General features: G+C 35.8%; 1 protein-coding gene and 1 long non-coding RNA gene across 3 annotated transcripts in view; one reads left to right on the forward strand and one right to left on the reverse strand.

Annotated features, from left to right (window-relative positions):
* The window catches only part of CCSER1 (coiled-coil serine rich protein 1), an 899,545-nt gene that overhangs the window by 20,214 nt on the left and 856,352 nt on the right, over window positions 1–22,979 (reverse strand). The window lies entirely within an intron of this gene.
* LOC105876347 (uncharacterized) overlaps window positions 1,545–22,979 on the forward strand; it is a 40,276-nt gene continuing 18,841 nt past the window's right edge. The window contains exons 1-2 of the long non-coding RNA XR_001156416.3: window positions 1,545–1,606; window positions 19,961–20,086. This is a non-coding gene — a long non-coding RNA (uncharacterized LOC105876347). The remainder of the gene's footprint in view (window positions 1,607–19,960; window positions 20,087–22,979) is intronic.

The following is a 22,979-nucleotide window of genomic DNA, read 5'->3' on the forward strand; positions in this document are numbered from 1 at the left end:
ACATTAACAAAACTGATCTGTGGAACCCAAATAATGCAAACAAAAAAGCAACCACAGTGTAAAAGCCTATTCTCTTAGCTATTCTTGACTTTAAATATTTACAAATTCCTTAATAAGTATGAGAAATTTATTAGAGATTCCAACTTTATATTAGTGATGGCTTGTATATATAGTTTAAGCTTACAGTAACCACACAATGATATATAAAATGAGATTAATCATTCTCAAGCATTCCTTTTGCTGTCTTTCCATGAAATCTTAAAAATTCATTTTCAAATTTTGTTGTACATAAAATTTATATTATGGCCAGCTGAAATAAATATTTCTGGGACTATAGAAACTGATTCAGTAGTTCTAGTGTTGGGCTCAGAATTCATGAATGATAATACCCATCCTATATAACTGAAAGACAAGTAGCTTACTTTCAGAGAAATGTTTCCCTTAGGTGAATAATATTAGGGATAGAGAGATTGACTGATCAATACACTAGATGACCTCTAGTTGATTCCGGTTAAGTCTCTGACTCCTAACCCAAAGAAGTAGGATTGTACCTAAAATGCTTCTGTAGTCAGATTATACGATACATATCAATCAAAAGACATATCTCCTTGAGTTTTTATATCACACAAATTAGTGCAGTGGCAAATCCTAAATGTGTATAGCTAGAGTGATAAATGCATAGCGGTGGAAAACTCTACTTCAAGTGTGATATTAATCAGGCACAAATCATTTTAATTATGTCTAAATCCTGTTTTATAATAATCGTTTTAGAAATTGTTTTATATAGAGGCTTAGACTCACAGACTCCAAACTAACAGTTTAATCAAGATTTGAACGGTAGACCAGAGACCAGTTATCTTCTGCCTATCCTTTATGGTAAGTGGTTTCTGCATAAACATATTCCTGCCTACATGTATCAAACACTTTTCAGAAAGAACAAGACCACCAATTACTGCCATGCAATATTCAAATGAAACTAACACATCTACTTAAAACACAATAAGTAGAGAAGAATCCTGAATATTTTGAGATTTACTCTCAAATTAGATGCTATTCATAACAAAATTTACTTTATTCTTTCAGGTACATGCAATATTTATTTATTTCTATCTATCCAAGAATTATACCAGGAAAGAAATAATGTATGAGTCAAGTAAAAAAAATGAGTTATTAAGTCAGTGGTTCTCAACCACTCAACTGGGGGTACTTTGCCTCTTATGGGACATTTGATATTCATAATGCAGGGCCACTATTTGTATCTAGGGGTTTAGCAATGCTACCTTGCATATGGCAGACCTTCACAACAAAGAATTATCTAGTCTAATACATCAGTATTGCTGAAGGTGAGAAACCCTGCCACAATTAAAACTATTATTCCTGCTGATATACATTTTTTTGAATTCACTCATGAACTCAACAATGAAACATTTTCCTGACTCTGACAGTTTATATAACTACAGATCTTGTTTACCAATTCAGGTGAAGTCATCTCTTTGGCATACCCCATCGGTAACCATGTCAACTGCTTATCCTGCAGCCCCTCCGTTTGGTGCCTCCCAGCATCCAGCATAGACAGTGATCCAACACAGGATGTCATTTAGCTGCAGTAAGTAATTGCTCTTCATTTCACTCTGTTAAGAAACACTCTTGCTTATTGATTTTGGGCTGCACCTGAAGCATGACTACAATTTTTTCCCAACAACCTGAATCTGTTCCTATTGATCAACAAATGCTGCCCTTCTGGCAAAATTTGCTACACCAAAAACACAGAGCAAGAAAAGAGTGTACATAAACTAAAACACCACTATGGGAAAGCGCCAGCAACTGGTGCTTGCTTATCTAATACCACTGGCAATGAAACAGACTGAAAAGGAACAAATTAGAAGGACTTGCCATTCTGTGTTTCCTTTTATTCTCTACTTACTAATTAATTCAGTATGATTATGTAGTCAGATGTTTAAATAGCAACTCTTTATTTGCTTTTTTTTTTTTTTTTTTTGAGACAGAGTCTCGCTTCGTTGCCCAGGCTAGAGTGAGTGCCGTGGCGTCAGCCTAGCTCACAGCAACCTCAAACTCCTGGGCTCGAGTGATCCTTCTGCCTCAGCCTCCCGGGTAGCTGGGACTACAGGCATGCGCCACCATGCCCGGCTAATTTTTTATATATATATCAGTTGGCCAATTAATTTCTATTTATACTAGAGACGGGGTCTCGCTCTTGCTCAGGCTGGTTTTGAACTCCTGACCTTGAGCAATCCGCCCGCCTCGGCCTCCCAAGAGCTAGGATTACAGGCGTGAGCCACAGCGCCCGGCCTTTATTTGCTTTTATACAATTGTCCAGGAGGTCTGTTGGTAAAGTCTTCATCTGTGGAAGTTTCCCTCTGGCTAACAAATAATTTTAGTGGTGAAACATGCTAGCTAACAATTTGTACTTGCAGACATAGTTATTGATTTCTACACTATCTTATTCACGTATAGGCAGAATAATATTGGGTAAATAACAACTCTGAGCTTGGTTTTTCCTCATCTGTAAAATGAGTACAGGTATGGTTGGCGCAAAAGGATGATTATGTAATTTAAGAAAAGATGGGAAGAAATAAAAATGAATCATTTGTAATGGCATGGATATGAAACCCAATTATCAAGGGGGCAGTTGTTCAAAGTGAAAAACAATAATGGATTCTACTAGCGAAGTACAGACTTCTCAGTCTTCAAGTCCCTTGAATGAGGTCTAGAATCTCTGCTTTGCTATTATCATATGAGTTTTGATATAATTCCTTAATAACTGTTTGAAGGTTCAGGACGTGTCCCTGTCTGTTCACCAGGTACAAGCAATTGATGTAAACCACTCCAGACTATTCCTATTTCTACAATAAGACTAGATAAAATCGCGGGTCAATTTTCCAGCCACAACATCTCTCATCACACTCAGGCATCAGGCTTTTCTTAGGCCCATCCCCACATAAAAACCCTTACTGTTAGTAAAGATTAAATAATCAAATGAGATACTACATGTAATTGGCTTCGCACCATGCCTGGAACATAGTAAGTAAAAGCGTGATGGATATCATATATAAGAATATCAACATAGTGAGAAGAAACATGAAGTCTACAACAAAAGTATGAATATCTAATATTTCACCAAAATAACATTTTCATAGATATATTAAGGCCTGTCATTAATAAAGTAAAACCATGTCAAAATTATGAAAGATTAAATATGCAGCATTACAAAGGAAATTACTGAATTTTTCTTCACCTTGCTCTGCAGTAACTTGCAGTAAATCATTGCTATCCTCAAGCTGATAACTGTCTGCCTGTAATAAGAAGCTTTTTCCATTATTCCCAATGTGCAAATATATCCAGCAAATTTGGCTAAAGTTATTACTTCTATCCCTCATCACTGTGTCAATATGAACCTGGGAATTCATCATGCTACTTTGGAGCTGAAGGGTCATTTCTCCATCAAAATGAAGAATTTTCTGGAACAGATATTTTTTGTGCCATTTATTATGGATTAACATTATTTACAAAAGAAAAGTAAAATCAATTTTAAAATTCAGCTTTTCATGACCATTTGCCATGGTCAAGCCTATACATGCTACATTCTTTCACCTTTGTACATGTGGTATTACCCATTGCAGAAAGTGTATTTCAGTTTTTCTTTCACTTAGTAAGGCTATTTAGGAATTAGGAAAATACAAATTATTTCACTGCTCTTGCTGTATTGACTAGCCTTATATCCCAGCATAGTTTACAGATCCCTTCCTTATGGGAGCCACTTTGTATATTCTAACACATTCTCTGAGAAACCCTTTTCTGTGGAAATATGTCTTCTCTTTACAGTTAACATTTATTCATAATGCTGCAGTTAAATTTTGCCTGTTGGTTATGTTTTTATCCCATAGTTACCATTACATATCATGAGCTATCTGAGGGAAAGGATCATAATTCTTTTTTAATATGTATTCCAAAACACTAGCAGAGAACAGTACATCCTCATGTACTCAGCGGAAAAGATCAGAAAAGAATAGAGCAATGCAAACAAGAAAAGTGTGTATTAACATGGGTAACCAGGGTGCAGGAAAAATTTTAGACATATCTTCATAGCTCAGATTTTAACGATGAAGCATTTAGTGATTTTTTCTGATGTTTATTATCCAAACATTATAGATATATACAGATATCCATGGATGAAGAGATAAATAGATAGACATACACACATATTCAAATAACACTATCACCACCACTGGGAATTACTCTATACATAATTCATTTGCATATCAAATATATAACAAAGTAAACACACTTATCTTCACCTTATCTTCAGGTTTCTATTAATCCATATAATCATTACATAATAATCAATTATGGTAACACAATAGGGAAAGAGAAATTCTTCCAAAAATACGAGGAAATAAAAAATATTTCCACAAATTGTGAGAAATAATATCCCAGAATATATTGGCCTCATTTTAACCATCAGGATGCATTGTTTCTCATAAAAGTAAAGCAATTCTGTGACTCACATGACTGATTTAAAAGAAATTAAATGTATGCGATAACCTAAGAAGCAGGTTAGAATTCAATTTCCTGGTATCATTTGTTTCAAAGGGTTTGAGATTTTACGTAGCCTGCAAGAGGACAAGTTGGCCCACCACAATGTCATGAATGTTGAGAGTGGACATGAGATTGTGAGGTTGGGACCCAGGCACTTTATTACTCATGGCATCCTAAGCTTTACATGTGCATTAGTTCCCTGTGTTCCCAGTCACACAGGAGCCATGCCAGGAACCCAGGTGGATTTTGTACACGTAACAGGTTTGCATCATACTTGGGGAGCCAAAGTCTTTTAAAGGACGCTTCTAGCAAACCTGCTTAACTTGCAGGTTTTAGTTTAAGTGACATTTTAGATATAACATAGAATGTCAAAGAGTTTTGGTTTATTTTGTTATCTTTTAATCAGTAAAACCACCCACAGTTTCCAACAGATAATTTTGTCTGAGACAAGTGAATGTGATTACCAAAAAGGCAAAATACATGCATATAATAAGAGATAAAATACTAACTATTGCCTACATCATTTGAAGTTTTATTTTTGTGACAGATGGTTGAAAGAGGTATGTTTCTGAAATAAAAAGCAGCAGCAGGTTCAGTTGCTGAGGGACTCAACATTTTGAGTGAAATGCAATGTTCAAATACTCTCAAGTATCACTTAAAGAAGTGTCAGGTCAGATACATTGAAGATGTTTCTACAGGACCCTTAGAAGGTCCTTAAATGTGGTTAGATATGTTATCTTTTTTGATGTCTGATTCAGTTTGATAATCTCATTGATTCAGAACTATTCATTGGAATTAATTTTATTTCTCCTGGTGATAAAATACATGCTAGAATGAATTGTGCCTTTGAGGCACTTTTTTCCTCTGTCTTGTTGGAAAAGTTATTGAATCTGCAAGATCACTTTTAAAAGTAATTTGAGTGTGATTTAGACTTCTTGGTAGTTATCCTAGTATCTCTGGAAATACTGATCTTTCCTCCCCTCCTTCTTCTGAGTGCTTTCAAATATCAAATATCTTTGTTCCCCCCAATGTCTAACTTGTGGCTTAGCATAGACACAATATCTAAAGCCCCACAAGTGAGATATTCATAAGCTATCTTTACTTTGAGCTAAGCAGATAATCTCAGAGGATATTCACATTTTTAAAAAAGGTGTAAAGGCCTGCAGTAAATGTCAGATTTGTATAGATCATTTCAATATGCTTCTCCAAGCATCCTAGAGTATGTTAAGTAAGCTATCCAGTAAAGTTATCTCGAAGGCTCCACTCCAAGGAGCAAAATTATGACTTTTTGCCCAGCTTTATCAGGTATCATTGAAAACAAAAAATTGAGCATATTTGAGGTATATAATGTGATGTTTTGATACACATTTGCATTGTGAAATGATTACAAGGTAACGAATATATCCATCCCTTCGAGTAGTTACCATGTTTTATGTGTGATGAAAATATAACTTGAACATCCCTAACCCCCAAATCCACAATCTACAATGTTCTGAAAATTTTCATTTTCAGATTTTCTGTTTTCATGAAATGAAATATTTTAGATTTCACATATAAATGACATCATGAAGTATTCTTTCATTCTATATCTGTCTTATTTCACTTAGCATAATGCCCTCTATGTTCATCAATATTGGTACAAATGGCAGGATACTCTTCCTTTTTAAGGCTGAATAATATTCCATTATATAGATACAGACAAATACATAGATAAATAGATACCATATTTCTTTATCTGTGTATCCATTTAACACATTTAGGTTGTTTCTATATCTTGGTTATTGTGGATAACACTGCCATGAACATGGGAGTGCAGATATCTCTTTGAAATATGGATTTCATTTCCTTTGGATGTATATCCAGAAATGGGATTTCTAAATCATATGGTAGTTCTATTTTTAGTTTTTTTTTTTTTGGCTTAATTTTTTTTTTTATTTTGGCATATTATGGGGGTACAGATTTTAAAGTTTCAATAAATGCCCTTTCTCCCCTCCCCACACAAGTCTGAGCTTCCAGCATGACCATCCCCCAGATGGTGCACATCTCACTCATTATGTATGTATGTATCCGCCCCCCTCCCCCCTGCCCAATACCCTATTACTGTAGTACCTATGTGTCCACTTAGGTGCTGCTAAGTTAATGCCAGTTTTCTGGTGAGTACATGTGGTGCTCGTTCTTCCATTCTTGGGATACTTCACTTAGTAGTATGGGTTCCAGCTCTAACAAGGAAAATATAAGATGTGCTATATCACCATTGTTTCTTAGAGCTGAATAGTACTCCATGGTATACATATACCACATTTTATTAATCCATTCTTGGATTGATGGGCACTTGGGCTGTTTCCACAGCCTTGCAATTATGAATTGTGCTGGTATAAACATTCGAGTGCAGGTGTCTTTTTTGTAGAGTGTCATTGGATCTTTTGGGTAGATGCCCAGTAATGGGATTGCTGGATCAAATGGTAGATTCACTTGTATCACTTTAAGGTATCTCCATATTGCTTTCCACAGAGGTTGAACTAGTTTGCAATCCCACCAGCAGTGTAGGAATTTTCCTCTCTCTCCACATCCACACCAGCATTTGTTATTTGGAGACTTTTTGATAAAGGCCATTCATTCTCACTGGAGTTAGGTGATATCTCATTGTGGTTTTGATTGCATTTCCCTGATGATTAGAGATGTTGAGCATTTTTTCATATGTCTGTTGGCCATTCTTCTGTCGTCTTTAGAAAAGTTTCTGTTCAAGTCCTTTGCCCACTTTTTAATAGGGTTATTTGATTTTCTCTTGCTGATTTTCGTGAGTTCTAAGTATATTCTAGTTATCAGCCCCTTATCAGATGGGTATAATGCAAAAATTTTTCTCCCATTCTGTAGGCTGTCTATTTATTTTCATGACTGTTTCTTTGGCTCTGCAGAAGCTTTTTAGTTTCATCATGTCCCATTTATTTATTTTTGTTGCTTCTGTGATTGCCTTTGGGGACTTCTTCATAAACTCTTTGCCTAGGCCGATGTCTAGGAGAGTGTTTCCAACATTTTCCTCTAGAATTCTAATAGTTTCATACCTTAGGTTTAGGTCTGTCATCCAGCGTGAGTTGATTTTTGTGAGAGGTGAAAGGTGTGGGTCCTGCTTTAGCCTTCTACAAGTGGCTATCGCGTTTCCCCAGCACCATTTATTGAAAAGGGATTCTTTTCCCCAGCATATGTTTTTGTCTGCTTTGTCAAAGATTAGATGGCTATATGAGGATGGTTTTATATCAGGATTCTCCGATCTGTTCCACTGGTCAATATTCCTATTTTTGTGCCAATACCATATTGATTTAATTACTACAGCTTTGTAGTATAGTTTGATATCTGGCATATTAATACCTCCCATTTTGATTTTGTTGCCTAGGATTGCTCTTGATATTCGGGGTCTTCTTTGGTTCCATACGAAGCATAACATTATTTTTTCTATATCTGTGAAGAATGCTGATGGGATTTTAATAGGTATTGCATTGAATCTGTAGATCAGTTTGGGTAGTATAGACATTTTAATGATGTTGAGTCTGCCGATCCATGAGCATGGAGTGGATTTCCATCTGTTTACATCCTCTGCTATTTCCTTCCTCAGTGTTTCATAGTTGTCCCTGTAGAGGTCTTTTACCTCCTTGGTTAAGTATATTCCTAGGTACTTTAATTTCTTTGTTGCTATTGTGAAGGGAATTGAATCTTTAATTTGGTTTTCAATTTGATTGTTGTTGGCGTATATGAATGCCTCTGATTTCTGTGTATTGATTTTGTATCCCGAGACATTATTAAATTCATTAATCAGTTCCAGGCGTTTCTTGGTTGAATCTTTGGGGTTTTCTAGATATAATATCATATCATCAGCAAACAGTGAAAGTTTGATCTCTTCTGCCCCTATTTGGATACCTTGAATTCCACTTTCCTGTCTGATTGCTGTAGCCAGGACTTCCAGCACTATGTTGAATAGAAGTGGAGATAGTGGGCAGCCTTGTCTGGTTCCAGTTCTAAGTGGGAATGCTTTCAGTTTTTCCCCATTCAGTATGATGTTGGCTATGGGTCTGTCACATATGGCTTGTATCATTTTTAGGTATGTCCCTTCTATGCCTATTTTCTTAAGTGTTCGTATCATGAAAGGGTGTTGAGTTTTGTCAAAAGCTTTTTCTGCATGTATTGAAAGAATCATGTGGTCTTTGTTTTTGTTCTGTTTCTGTGGTGAATTGCATTTATAGATTTACATATATTGAACCATCCCTGCATCCCTGGGATGAAGCCCACTTGGTCGTGATGGATTATTTTTTTGATAAGCATCTGGATTCGGTTAGCTAGGATTTTGTTGAAAATTTTTGCATCTATGTTCATTAGGGATTTTGGTCTGTAGTTTTCTTTTTTTGTTGCATCCTTTCCTGGTTTTGGTATCAAAGTAATATTCGCTTCATAAAAGGTGTCAGGGAGGTTTCTGTTCTTCTCGATGTTGTGGAATTGTTTCTGCAAGATAGGTAATAGTTCTTCTTTGTAAGTGAGGTAAAATTCGGGTGTGAAGCCATCTGGACTGGAACTTTTCTTTGTAGGGAGATTTTTAATTGCTGTTTCTATTGCAGCTGTTGAGATTGGTCTGTTCAGGGAATCTATTTCTTCCTAGTTGAGCCTAGGGAGGCTGTGTGTTTCTAGAAATTTGTCCATTTCCTCCACATTTTCCAGTTTGTGTGAATAAAGATTTTTGTAGTACTCATAAATTATATCTTGTATCTCTTTGGGATCAGTTGTGATATCTCCTTTTTTGTTCCTGATGGAGCTTATTAGAGATTGCTCTTTTCTGGTTTTCATTAGCTTTAGCCAGTGGCGTGTCAATTTTATTTATTTTTTCAAAGAACCAACTTTTTGTTTTATCAATCTCCTGAATAGCTTCCCTGTTTTCAATTTCATTTAGTTCTGATTTGATCTTGTTGATTTCACTTATTCTTCTGGGTTTAGGGCTGGTCTGTTCTTCTTTTTCGAGCTCTTTGAGTCATTTCAGTAGATTGTCTATTTGTGATATTTTTGACTTTTGGTTATAGGCATTTATGGAGATAAACTTTCCTCTCAGAACTGCTTTAGCTGTGTCCCAGAGGATTTGATAACTTGTCTCTCCATTGTCATTTTCTTCATAGAATTTTTTTTATTTCCATCTTGATTTCTTCGTTTATGAAGTAATCATTTAGTAGGAGGTTCTTTAATTTCCACATTTTTGTGTAGAAATGTGAGTTTCTGTTAGGGTTGATTTCTACTTTTATTCCATTATGATCTGAGAAAGTACATGGTATGATTTCTATTTTTTTAAATTTCTTGAGGTTTACTTCGTGTCCTAGGATATGGTCAATCTTAGAGAATGTCCTGTGAGCTCATGAGAAGAAAATATATTCAGTGGATTTGGGGTAGAATGTCCTGTAAATATCAGTCAGACCAAATTGTTCTAGAGTTTTGTTTAATACCATTATTTCTTTATTAATTTTCTGTTTGGAGGATCTGTCTTGTGCAGTCAGTGGGGTGTTGAAATCTCCGGTGATTATGGAGTTGCTATTAATCCATTTGCTTAGCTCCAGTAAGGTTTGCTTTATGAATCTGGGTGCACCTAAGTTGGGTGCATATATATTTAAAATTGTTATCTCTTCTTATTTAAGTGTGCCCTTCACCATTATATAATGACCCTCTTTGTCTTTCACTACTTTTGTTGGTTTAAAAACTAAATCGTCTGAAATTAGAACTGCCATGCCAGCCTTCTTTTGGCTGCTACTTTCTTGGAATACTGATCTCCACCCTTTTATTTTTAATCTATATGCATCCTTGCAGGTTAGATGTGTTTCCTGAAGAGAGCATATACATGGCCTGTATTTTCTTATCCATTCAGCCAGCCTATGTCTCTTAAGTGGAGAGTTTAAGCCATTCACATTTATTGAGAGAACTGATAGGTAAGGTAGATTACTGTTCATTCACTTGGGTTGGAGGTTGTTGCTTTGATTTCTCTCTTGAGGCATTGTAATATCTGGTCTTTAATCTTTGGGTTTTGGATGTTTTTATATTCGTGAGTTTTTATTATGGTGTTTCGTGTGTAAAACTGTTTTGAGTACTTCTTGTAAGGCTGGTCTTGTCTTGGTGAATTCTCTGAGACTTTGCTTGTCTGAGAATGTCTTATTTCTCCTTCATATACGAAGCTTAGTTTTGCAGGGAATAAGATTATAGGCTGGGCATTGTTTTGGTTCAGAAGAGTGAGAATGGGGCCCCAGTCTCTCCTTGCTTGTAAAGTCTCATTAGAGAAGTCTGATGTTATTCGAATTGGCTTTCCCTTGTTGTCACTTGCTTCTTTCGTCTTACAGCTCTTAGAAGGGCCTCTTTGGTTGATATTTTGGCCAGTCTGAGGACTGCATGTCGTGATGTCTTCCTCTGCCAGGGGTCCTCTGAGCTTCTTGAACTTGTATATCAAGATTTTGAGCAAGGCCTGGGAAATTTTCCTCTGTTATATCTTCAAATAGCTTGTCCAACCCTTCCCCTTCTGGCAACCCTATGACTCTCACATTAGGTTTCTCCACATAATCCCACATCTCTTGTAGGCTTTGCTCTTTTCTCTTGTTTCTCTGCACTATCTCTTTGACGGTTGTATTTAGTTGTAGGGTATTATCTTCAATCTCTGAGATTCTTTCTTCTGTTTGATCTACCCTGTTCTTGAGACTTTCCACTGTATTTTTTAGTTCCCTGAATTGATTCTTCATTTCCAGGAGTTCGGTTAAACTTTTCTTCATTGTGTCAATTTCTTTAGTGAACTTTTTTTCCATATCCTGGAGGCTTTTTGTAGTTTCTTTGTGTTGGTTATTGAGTTGTTGTTGCAGGTCGGTGAGTGTTCTTATGATCCACATACGAAATTCCTCTTCTATCATTTTGGTTGCCTGATTTTGGTTGGTGTCTGTTTCTAGGGGGCTGGTGCTCCTCTTGGGGGTGTGTTTTCCATTTGGTTCTTCATATTTCCGGAGTTCCTTCACTGATTTCTTCCCATGTCAACCATTTGTTTTTTGTTTCCTTTAGGTTTTTGTTTGGGTATTCACACACCTTGTTTATTTTCTGAGCCAGTAGGTGGTGTCTGTGGGTGAGATTCGACCACTCAGTGTATAATGAGTCAGTAGGTGCCGTGAAAATGGTGTGCAGGATGCCCTCCCTCTCAGTAGGTGGTGCTTGCTTGGAGGAACAGGCTGCACTGTTTTTGTGTCCTGTTATCAGCTCTTGTTCCTGTAGAGAAGTACTCCAGTGCCTCAGGTGGTGGGTGGGGCCCTGGGACTTCCAGGTGTGTCCTTTTCTCCCCCTCAGTGAGGGTTTGTCTAGGAGAGAGTCTGGGCGGGTTTGGGTTGAGTCAGCCTGCCCTTAGGCACCACCAATGCCGTTAGCAGGGGTCAAAGTTCTATTCTCTGCTTCCAGGAAAAGCTGTCAGGAAAGGGCTGGAATTGCCCCACTCAGTCAGAGAGTCTGCGTGTGGGGGTGGGGTTGTCTGAGACCCGCAGTCTGGAGCGGGCCTGGCTTCTTTCCACCGTCCCCAACTCCATGGCTACGCCTGGGCTTCTGCCAACAGGCCAGACCACACGCCACCAGGCCTCTCCTGCCTGTGATGCCAGCCGGGAGATTCCCTGCACAGGAACGCCACCTTGGCTGGGCACACAGCCTCCCTTTGTGGGGAAGGTTGCCCTCTAGGACGCTGATCTGCCCCTGAAGGCACACACACTTCAGTAGGCTGTTCAGGTATATCCCTCTGTGCCCTGGGCAATGCTAGACCTCAGTGCATGGGATCTGGTCTGCAGGTCTGACCTCTGGATCCCAGAATTCAAACTATATCCCCACCAGGGAGAGGAATGCCAGTCCCAATTCACCCTAGGGGAGCCCACGCTGGGTCTGTGTCTCTCAGCCTCAGGATCTGCCCCGTTCTCCTGGGATCACCATGCCAGCAGCACCTGGGAGGGCTGGTGGGTAGGGAGCTCACAGTCTGAGCTCCCCTTAGTCAGCTGTAGGGTCCCAAAAGGGAATGTCCCATTCCCTGGAGGTGCCTCGGGCTGGTGGCTATACTGTCTCTCTGGGCAGCCGCGGGTAGGGTCGGTGGAGGGGAGAAGGAGGCAATATGGCGCCTGCCGTGAGGCTTGGGTCTGTGCAAACAGAGGTGCCCCGAGGGATTTGGGAGCCTGGTGCCGCGTCCGCTACTGGCTTACCGCTCACTGGTGGCAGCCGTCTCTGGGCAGGTGTCTACAGGTCTCTCTACCCGCTGGGGAGCCCACCAGCAGTCCCAGATGCTTGGGAGGGGAAACGGCACAGCCACCTACCCTTTCCGCTGGTCTCTGGGCTGCTCTGGCAGTCTCAGCTTCCAGTTCTCCTCCACAACCTCCTCCCGTGTAGTCTCCCATGGTCTCAGGTACTCCTCTTTCTGATCCTTGTCCGATGTAGGCTCGTCTTCTTGCTTCTTTCTTCTAATTTTTGCTAGAATCTGTCTTTTCTGCAGAGACACTCTGTCTGGTGGTGTTTCTCATCCGCCATCTTGATTCTCTTTTATTTTTAGTTTTTTGAGGAAACTTTATACTGTTTTCTATAAAGGATAAACCAATTTATATTTTTACCAACTCAAGATTCTTTTAGCTATTCATCATCTTTTGTGATTCTATAAATTTCTGGATTTTTTTTCTGTTTCTGTGAAAAATGTTATTGGAATTTTGGTAGAGATTTGGTAGATCACTTTGAGTAGTATAGGCATTTTGATAATATTAATTCTTTCAATCCATGAACATGGGATATTATTCTATTTATTTGTGTATTCTTCAATTTCTTTCATCATTATTTTATAGTTTTCAGTGGCCAGAACTTTTATTTGCTTAGTTAAATTTGTCCCAAAGTATTTTATTTTTTTCAATGAAATTATAAATGGATTGTTTTCTCAATTTCTTTTTCAAATACTTCATTGATACTGTATTAAAACACAACTGATTTTGTATACTGACTTTGCATCCTGCATTTTTATTGAATTTTTTTATTAGTTCTAACAGTTTTTTGTGAAATCTTTATAGTTCTCTATGTATAAGATCATGACATTTGTTAACAGAGACAATTTTTCTTCTTCCTTTTGATTTGGATGGCTTTTATTTGTTTTTCTTATATAACTTCTCTGGTTAGGATCTATAGTACTGTGTTGAATAGAAGAGGGAATGCTTTCAGCTCTTCACCATTGAGTATTATGTCAGTTGCAGGATTGTCATATATCACCTTTATAGTGTTTAGATATAGCACAATGTCTATACAACACTTTACATAATTTATTGAGAGTTCTTATCATGAAAGAATGTTGAATTTTGTCAAATGCTTTTTTCTGTGTCTACTGAGATGTTCATACGATTATTATCCTTCATTATATTAATGTGGTAGATCACATTTATTGATTTGGGTATGTTAAACCATCCTTGCATCTCATGGATACATTCCACTTGATCATAGTATATGATCCTTTCAATGTGCTGTGGAATTCAGTTTACTAATATTTTATTGGAAATGTTTACATCTATTTTATCAGATATGTTGGCCCTAAATTTTCTTTTCTTGTAGTGCCCTTGCTTGGCATTGGTATCAGGGTAATGCTGGCCTCATAGAATTAGTTTGGAAGTGTTTCCTCTTCTTCAATTTTTTGGAAGAGTTTGAGAGGATTGGTATTAATTCTACTTTAAATGTTTGGTAGAACTTACCAGTGAACCCATCAGGTCCTGGGCTTATTTTGATGGGAATTTTGTTATTACTGATTCAGACTTCCTACTTGTTATTGGTCTGCTCCAGTTTAGAATTATTACTTTTCTTACTGCATCTATACATACATATATTAATATATACTGAGTTATGCATGAATATTATCAATTCAGCAAGCTTATTTGAAAACTCATTCCTGTTCTACAACTTGCTCAACTCCCAAATATCTTCATGTTGATCGTCTCATAACTGTGTTAATAACATTATTTCATTTCCTGAAAATTCTTCAGGTCAAATATTTCCTTTCTAAAATATTTAAATTAAAACCATTATAATGCCATTTTGAATGACAAGAATTTGCCATTTTGAAGTAATTCTATTTTTAGCTATCATTGTAAGCATAATCTAAAACAGTCTGCATGGCACATCCTACTATGAAAATGGCTGCACTAAATAATGCACATATTCAATTTTCTTTTGGTCCTCAGCATATAGTGTCTAAGTAGGTCTAGAATTCATTGTTCTTAAAAAAGAGTCCTAAGCTATAATTCACTCAGGAGCAAAAGGTCACTGGAAATATTACAAATTGATAAATGAGTCAAAATATACCTGGAATTCCCATCTTCTATTCATTTCTCAAATCATGGCAATCTGAATTCATCTTCACCAATCCATTAAACTAAACTCACAATGGCCTCAGAATTCTTAGAAATATTTGATCCTGATGAGCATCTCTGCTTCTTCAATTGATTTTCTTCTTGGCTTTCATGAAACCGCACTCCCCTGGAATTCCTCCTAACTCTCTGGGAAGCCCTTCTCCTCTGGAATTGCATGTCCTTCTCAGCCCTTCCATGTTGGTGTTCCTCAGGTTTACTTAATTTTTATATACAGGTAACTCTGACATCTATATGGCTAGTCATAAACTTCTTAGCTAATTTCTAGACCCACATGTTTTGGCTTTCCTGAAATCTGCATAAACCTCAACAGGTCCAAAACTGAAATTATTTTCTTGCCCCTAAACTGTTCTATTCTTGCATTTCTGGCTTTATCAACTGGATGGCACCATTATCTTCCCAGGTGCAAAAGTTGCACTACTGGGAGTCATCAGTAGCTTCCCATTCCTATCCAATACACCTGTTCACTTGTATAATCACTCTAACACTTTCTATCTCCTGCTTTCTTCCACTACCCAAACCAAGATCAGTGCTAACTACATCTTTCTCATGCTTACCTCATCCTTAACGTTCTTGATCCACTCATTATCTATAGTGCAGCCTAAAGTGATTTTTAGAAAATAATTTTAATAATTCCATTTCCTTGGAAGATCCAATGACTTTCATTGCTTTCAGATTGAAGTGTAAACTTCTTCAACTGGTTTCAAGGGCCTTTAACATCTGTATTGCCTTCTTTGTCATGCCTGCTACTTTCATATTCTAGATTCCAGTCATGCTGATATCTTCTATATCCTAGGCCATGGCATCTTCTCTTACTATTTTTCCTTTGCTAGTGACTTTGGGTAGACCCCCTTCACTTAACTAACTCTACTTGTCCTTCAAGTTGTAGAACAAATGTCATTTATTCCAGTAAGCCTTCTTTCACCCCACAAATTCAGGTTAAGTGTTCTGCCTACATGTTCTCAAGGTGGTCCACAAAAAAAATATAGGAATTACCTTACTATATTGTGATTTTCTGCCTAGTCTTTTCTCAACTAGATCAGTTACCAAGTTTGAATATGAAAAGAGTTGTCACAGTATAATGCAGCTATTTTTATCCACTAAACTTGGCAAAACACTCCAAGAATGAGGTTAACAGTGCAGTTCTTTATACAAATTATTCCAGTTGGCAGGGCACTTGGGTTACTTCAACTGTTTTGACCATAGAGGGTCCAGATGCTCAACATCTGGGCACTTATTTAAAAAGCAGTGCTTTATTTTGTTTATAATGTTGAAATTATTTAGAATAACAAAGGTAGCCTAATCTCGACTCTGAAGAAAATTATTTAAAATTTAAATGAAGTAATCATTTGGAAGCTACAACATTCTGCAACATTGTAAGTGCTGGAAGAATATGAAGATGACTGAGGCAAAGCCTCTGCCTTCAAGCAGCCCTAACTTTAAAGGAGAGACAAGTATTTCTGAGGGAAAGTATAAGGAAGGTTAACAATGGCTGTAATAATAATAAGAGATGTCCTGAACATATAGAGGTGGGTAATAATTCTTCTAATAAGTTTAGGAAGTAGGATCTAAAAACATTTATGGAAGGTATCACATCAAGTGTTGGCAGTGGCTAAAATCTGGATAAATGGAGAATGGAGAGATAATTTCCATGGGAAGCTAGCAGCATTGTGATTGAAAGTTTGAAATAAAGTGAGAGAATGCAAGACCTGTTTAAGAAACATCGAGTATCCATACACGTATAGCATATATTGAATTGGAAAGACAGGGTTATGCTAAAGGAGAGCTGTTGGTGAGATTGTAAAGTAGCACATGAGTGTGATACTAGTAAAGACTTTGGTCAGTAAGTATAGGGATCCATTTAAGGTTTCTAACCAGTGTAGTCACTCTTTAGGAATGAAAGAAAAATATAATAAACTGTTTACATCGACTCTATCTTGACATTTTCTTTAAGCTGTATGAATTTTGTAGAAAGTATCAGTCTCACATAATTTGATGCTCTCCCTACCGAAATAAAGAGGGAGATTAAAGTGATTTGAATAGTACAATGAAAATATGCCACCATTGAAATGCTAATGTGGATGCAGCTTCTGCTGAAGTAAAATTTTGATTGTGGGATATGTAGATTTTTGGAATAGAGATTTCATGTTTTATTTGTGAAATATATTCTAGAGTGTAACTTTATAATATTTTTAATAAATCATGTCTAGGGTTTACTTTTTCCCATTTTTCTTATGCCATCTTTGCAAAGAAAAATCAGCAGTTGTTCTTTACCTACATGTACAAAGTGAGAAGAGGGGATAAAATATCTGTAATTCGTCAACCTTTTCATTTTCCTTGACTATTAATCAGTTCATGATCTCAATGAAATTATATAAAATATCTTTGTCATACTAAGACTATATTTGCAATCTGATTAAGTTTCTGATAAAATGCTATTCAATTCATTTTCTTAGATTGAGTAGTTTCCAGATTTTTACTTTTGCAAAGCAGCTGTAGAGAAAATAAAGGACATAAAGGACACAACACATAAACTGATTACATTGCAAAGTGTAATTGAAAACATGTGCTCTGCAGTATTTGAGTAAATGGCAGGCATATAATTGTCAGTTTTTCTTTCTTTAAAGTAGGCATATGGATAACAGGAAATAAGTTTGAAATAATCTTTATGTGGAAGCAAAATTACTTCCTCTTTAGTATTCATTTCTTAGCAGAATATTTAACATGTTCTGTATTTGAATATAAAGATTCTTTTAGAAGTACAGTAATGATATGTGGATTGGATTAAACACGTAGCAAGTTTTCAATACTCAGACAGTATACATTTCATAATAAGAGATATTTAATTGAAAATATGCTCTAGTTGAGGACTTTATGTATAATAAAGAGTCCTCACTTTGAAGTCTATCAGTTGGATTTTTTAAAATGCCCATGAACACAGTACAGATAGCTGCTAAATTTTGTAGCCGTCATGGAGCTCTTCTATTGTAAGTTCACTTCATAGTGTCCTTCTAAAAACTCTTAATAGATAGAATTTTAATTTATACTTTTATTTAAGGGTTCAGGTCCTAACTTTTCTTTCACAATATTTTTTGGAGCTCACATTATTATATATTGTGCACTTGCTTTTATGTAGACTTTATTTTGTAAGTATATGATGTGCATGCATATAATGTATCAAATATATTTCATTGGTAGTTAATTAATTAGGACCATAGTCATACAAACTAGGAAATACAACCCTTAGTTACTTTAAAGAAGATCTTAGGGTTTATTGAAAGCTGTCATTCTAAGAAACATTGATGGATTTGGGGCTTCTATTAGGGGATAAGAAACTAGGTAGTTTATGTATACTAGTGCACATCACATCAAATGCACTATCATTTCTTGACAGGCAGTTAACCTAGTAGAAACAGCATACACTTGGAATTAGATAATCCTGGATTAAAATGTTGGCTATAGATTACTTTTGTGTAACTTGGGGTAAACTATGTAAAGTATCTGAGATTCTGTTTCTTACCTATTAATTGTGGCTAATCCTTATTTCTCAAAATATTATAGAGATTAAGTGATCTATATAAAGTGCATAGAGCACTGCCTGTTAGCAGGTGTTTACTACAGGTATTAGCTTTACACATAACCAAACCTATGACCTTATTTGTATTATCAAGAAAGCATATTATGCTCAGGTGTTTGAAATGTAATTGAATGTTAAAAAAATTTTCACACACAAAAAAACACACCTGTGTGCACCAATGATAAGTATGTATATTTACCAGTAAACCCTTATAATTGCAAGTAACTGTACATTTTTGTGTGGAGAGAAGTACATTGAGGCATTAGAGCTGTGTATGTGCTGCCCCCACAAATGGAATTAGTATACTCCAAACTTATTCAGAGGAGAGCTCTGAACTCTGGTCTCCCAGAAACCTCTAAATCAAACCTTTTGTGACTCTATATGTATGAAATACAGTGCAATTAACAGAGTTTTAGTTACTGTATTTGTGCTTTGGGGCAAATAGTTAATATCCTATCCAAGTAAAATAAGTTTGATGCACGACTCATGCCACACTTGATGTTAACTAGTTTTTCCCAGCCCATTTAGGCATAGAATTCTAGAAAATGAAGGCCTTGAGTAGGGCCTGTCCTGCCTCCAAGTGCTTAGAATTTAAATTTGGCACTCTTTTACAAGACAACAGCTGCTCTCTTTGCAAGAGGTGGAGCATGGAAAGAAGATAAACCCTTATTCTATATAGGGCACAAACAACAGCTTGGCGTGGAATACACTGGAAACAATGATATTTAATACAGACTACAAAAGAAGTTATATAAGATCTACTTTAGGAAGTTTTAAGGGCAGCATTACAATAATCCAATTTTAAAGACAGGAAAGAATTCATAATTTTGAAAAAGTATACTTTAGGGGAAAAATCTATTCTAAAGTATTTCACACTTTAGGAAAAAAATCTCAGGAAAATTACGATACCTTAACTTTTCAGTATCTTAAAAATTTCTAGTAGCAAGAGTCGAACCCAAGATTTTGAACCTCAGTGGCAGACAGAAGAAAATAATTATGATAAAATGTGATTGAAGTTACATTAACCCTATTTTCTAGATATCTCAAAAAGCATCAACACAATACAATTCTCACTGAATTACCAGGTCCCTTATACACATGAGAAAAACTGTCCTGAATAAACTGTGAAATTCACTAATGAGGTCAGATAAAATGAAATGTAGAATCATAACCAGACATAAATAAATATGGCCCTAAAAATAATTTTATCAAATACACAATTAAATTATACCCATGATACATATGCATAGAAGAAGCCTCTCTAAAGTTTATATATTCAGCAGAATGCTCCTTTTGAGAATTTTAGAAGTGGATATATGACAGCTATAAATACTGAAAAAAAAATCTTAGCAGAAATAACTTTTTCATCCTCTGGTCTGAATTTAAAACTCATTTTTATTTGTTAATTTTTTAGAGAAAAGATACTTATTGAACTGTCGCTAAATTCCAGGCACTATTCTAGCCATTCATGATGCAACAGTGAAGAGGGTGAAGCCCCTGTGGAGCTTGCATTCTATGTAAAGGAGACTAAAATTCATCTGTAAGTACATATATCCCTGTATGGAATTCCTAAAGGCTATGAAAAATTTAAGAAGCATAATGAGGTAGAGAATGCCTTGATGAGGGTTTGAAAGCTGATCTAGTTGCGTAGTAAAAGAAATTCTATCAAAGGAAATACACTTTAACCTGAAACTTAAATCATGAGTAGAGGTAGCCAGATAAAGATATCAGGATAGCGAAACTCAGGAAAAACTATCTATAAAAAGACTTAGAGCCATTCCATGAGGTCCAGTGTGTTTTCAGAGGAGAGAATGAGGGAAAACTGTAGAAAACAGGTCAGAAAAGTAGTCAGGAGCCACATCATATAGCCTAATGGTAATGATTTTCTTCAAATTTAATTGCATTAAAGTACAGCGTAATTTTAAACAGAAGAGTAATGGATAAGACACAATACTTTGGAAAAGTGACTTTGACTTCAGTATGGAGGATATAACAGGTAGGAGTAAGAACAAGGAATTAGCAGGCTATTGCTTCAGAATACATTTATTTAAGTGTTAAGTTTGGGTTTTTATATAGTTTTATCTTCATGTTTTTGAGTCAGAAGTTTGTTTTCAGACATTAAATATTTGTACACTCCCTTGAAAATTCATAAACAGCAGCACTATGCCTACAATGTCTACTGGATAGAATAGTTCTTGTCATCAATATGTTACTGCCTCCATAAGGTATCATGTAAAGTAATCTGAGCAGGATGAATTAATGAATGAAAAGACTTGGGAAGCTTACACATGTGGTATGTTGACCAGAAAAGTAGGCTAGGTCTGAGTGGATGAATAATTTGCCAGGAAAAAATCAGTTGTTATTTGATGGCCATTCTTTACCAGGCACTGTTGGGCATTAAACAACTGAACATAGAGCAAGAAACAAAAATGACCTGGAAATTGACCTCATTAAGCTTTTTATTTAGCCAGCCAAATATCAATGAACAAATGTTCCATCAGTTGGGAGAAAGTTTTTTGTTTTTTAAAGAAGAGTGATATCTATTCACATATTAAGGGGTAATTCATCATTCAACATTTAATTATTAATCATCTACTATGTTTCAAAGCAAATATTAATGCCAGATAATCAGGCTTCAAAAGGATGAAATGTTTATATCTGGTGATAATGCTGAAAATTATTTTAACTGTCTCCACAAAAGTGTATAAAGAAGTAAATAATGTCTGGTAAACTGAGAAAAAACTAGATATTACATGGTAGCAACATTAATGCAATTTCTAGACTCTGTAACTGATTTTGCCTTGGTACTAGTAATGAAAATGGGACTTCTAAAATCAATATCTTTTATTATTTTGAACGACTAACATACATGTATCTAGCATTTTGAACAATATCTATTTATCTATTTATTTATTTCCCCATCAGTTCATCTATCCATCTGTCAATTGGTTATTTGCCATAGATATTAACAAGCTTTGTTGATCGGAGCAATATTGTCAAATTTGATTTGTTATATTTCTCCTAGTCTATTTTAAATTTTAGTTTATCTTCTTTCTTTATTTTTGCCAATGACACCCACTGGCCAAAATGTAAAGTAATAGAATTAAGACATTTTAAATTTAGGCCAATTAAAGTTAAAAAATATTAAAATATGATACCCTTAAAAATATGTGTAACTTACATTCAAATCATAAAATGTAATTCCTATACTACAATTATGTAAAATAACAATGATTCTATAATATGATATTTTTACAACTGAGAAATTATCATTTTAATAATTTACTTGCAAATTTTCCCAAGGCAACTAGGCTATCCCTTGGCAATAAGTGGAATTTGATTGTCATATCTTTTTATGTTCTATGGAAAATATAAATTCATAAATATAAAGGAACCCAGAATCATCACCACTAGTCCTCTGGATTCAAACAAAAGGGGCAGATGGATTAGTAAACTCCTTTTAGTTAGCTCCATGTGTCAGGTGTAGTTCTAGGAGAGTTAAAATATTCCAAAGGAAAAAACTGTTTCCTACACCTTAAGAGAATAACCTTGCAGGATATATAAAATGTTTCATTACACATTAAAAAGGAACTTAGAGAACAACTGACAGTCTGAAACCTATTATATAAGCTCTGATTTTATTTGGGTAACTCTCAAGGATGCTCAAGGTGAAGGTGAACCAATATGAGAAAAGAAGAAAATGTTAGAATTTTAAAATGTTTTTATATTATTTTAAAGAAATTCTAGGAAAACATTTTTAAATTTTCAAAATTGATAGACCACTAGCTAGATTAACCAGTAATAGAAAAGGAAAGATTCAAATAAGTTCAATCAGAAATAAAAAAGAGAACCTTACATCTGATACCCCCAAAATACAAAAATATCACCCCAGACTACTATGAAAACCTCTATGCACACAAACTATGAAATCTATAGAAAATGGATAAATTTTTAGAAATGCACAACTTCCCATGTTTGAATCAGGAAGAATATAGAAATCCCAAACAGACCAATAATGAGTAGTGAGATTGAAACAGTAATAGAAAATTAAGATTGTCATCCAGCACTCTGACTTTATCTCTTTGTAATACCCATTCAGGGTGCGCTAGGATTCTCAAGCAATAAATGAGAGTGGTAGTGCAGAATGATTGACAGGGGTACATGTCAAAATATTGTTAGTTAATTGATATGAAATAACATGATACATATTGAAATGGACATATATAAAGTAAAAACATCACGATACACTGAAAGCTAAGGAAGTACTGTGGAACCGACACTTGTCCTGTTCCTAGAATGAACTATTCAGTAGCCACATGACAGGCAAAAATAATGACAATCTCCTCAGAGATGATAAGAAATCACCCAAATAATTAGAACTTGCTGTTTGAAATATTTACATCTCTTTTTAATGATGAAGTGTACCTGAAGTA

The sequence above is a fragment of the Microcebus murinus genome, chromosome 29, assembly GCF_040939455.1.
Source record: "Microcebus murinus isolate Inina chromosome 29, M.murinus_Inina_mat1.0, whole genome shotgun sequence".
Lineage (NCBI taxonomy): Eukaryota > Metazoa > Chordata > Mammalia > Primates > Cheirogaleidae > Microcebus > Microcebus murinus.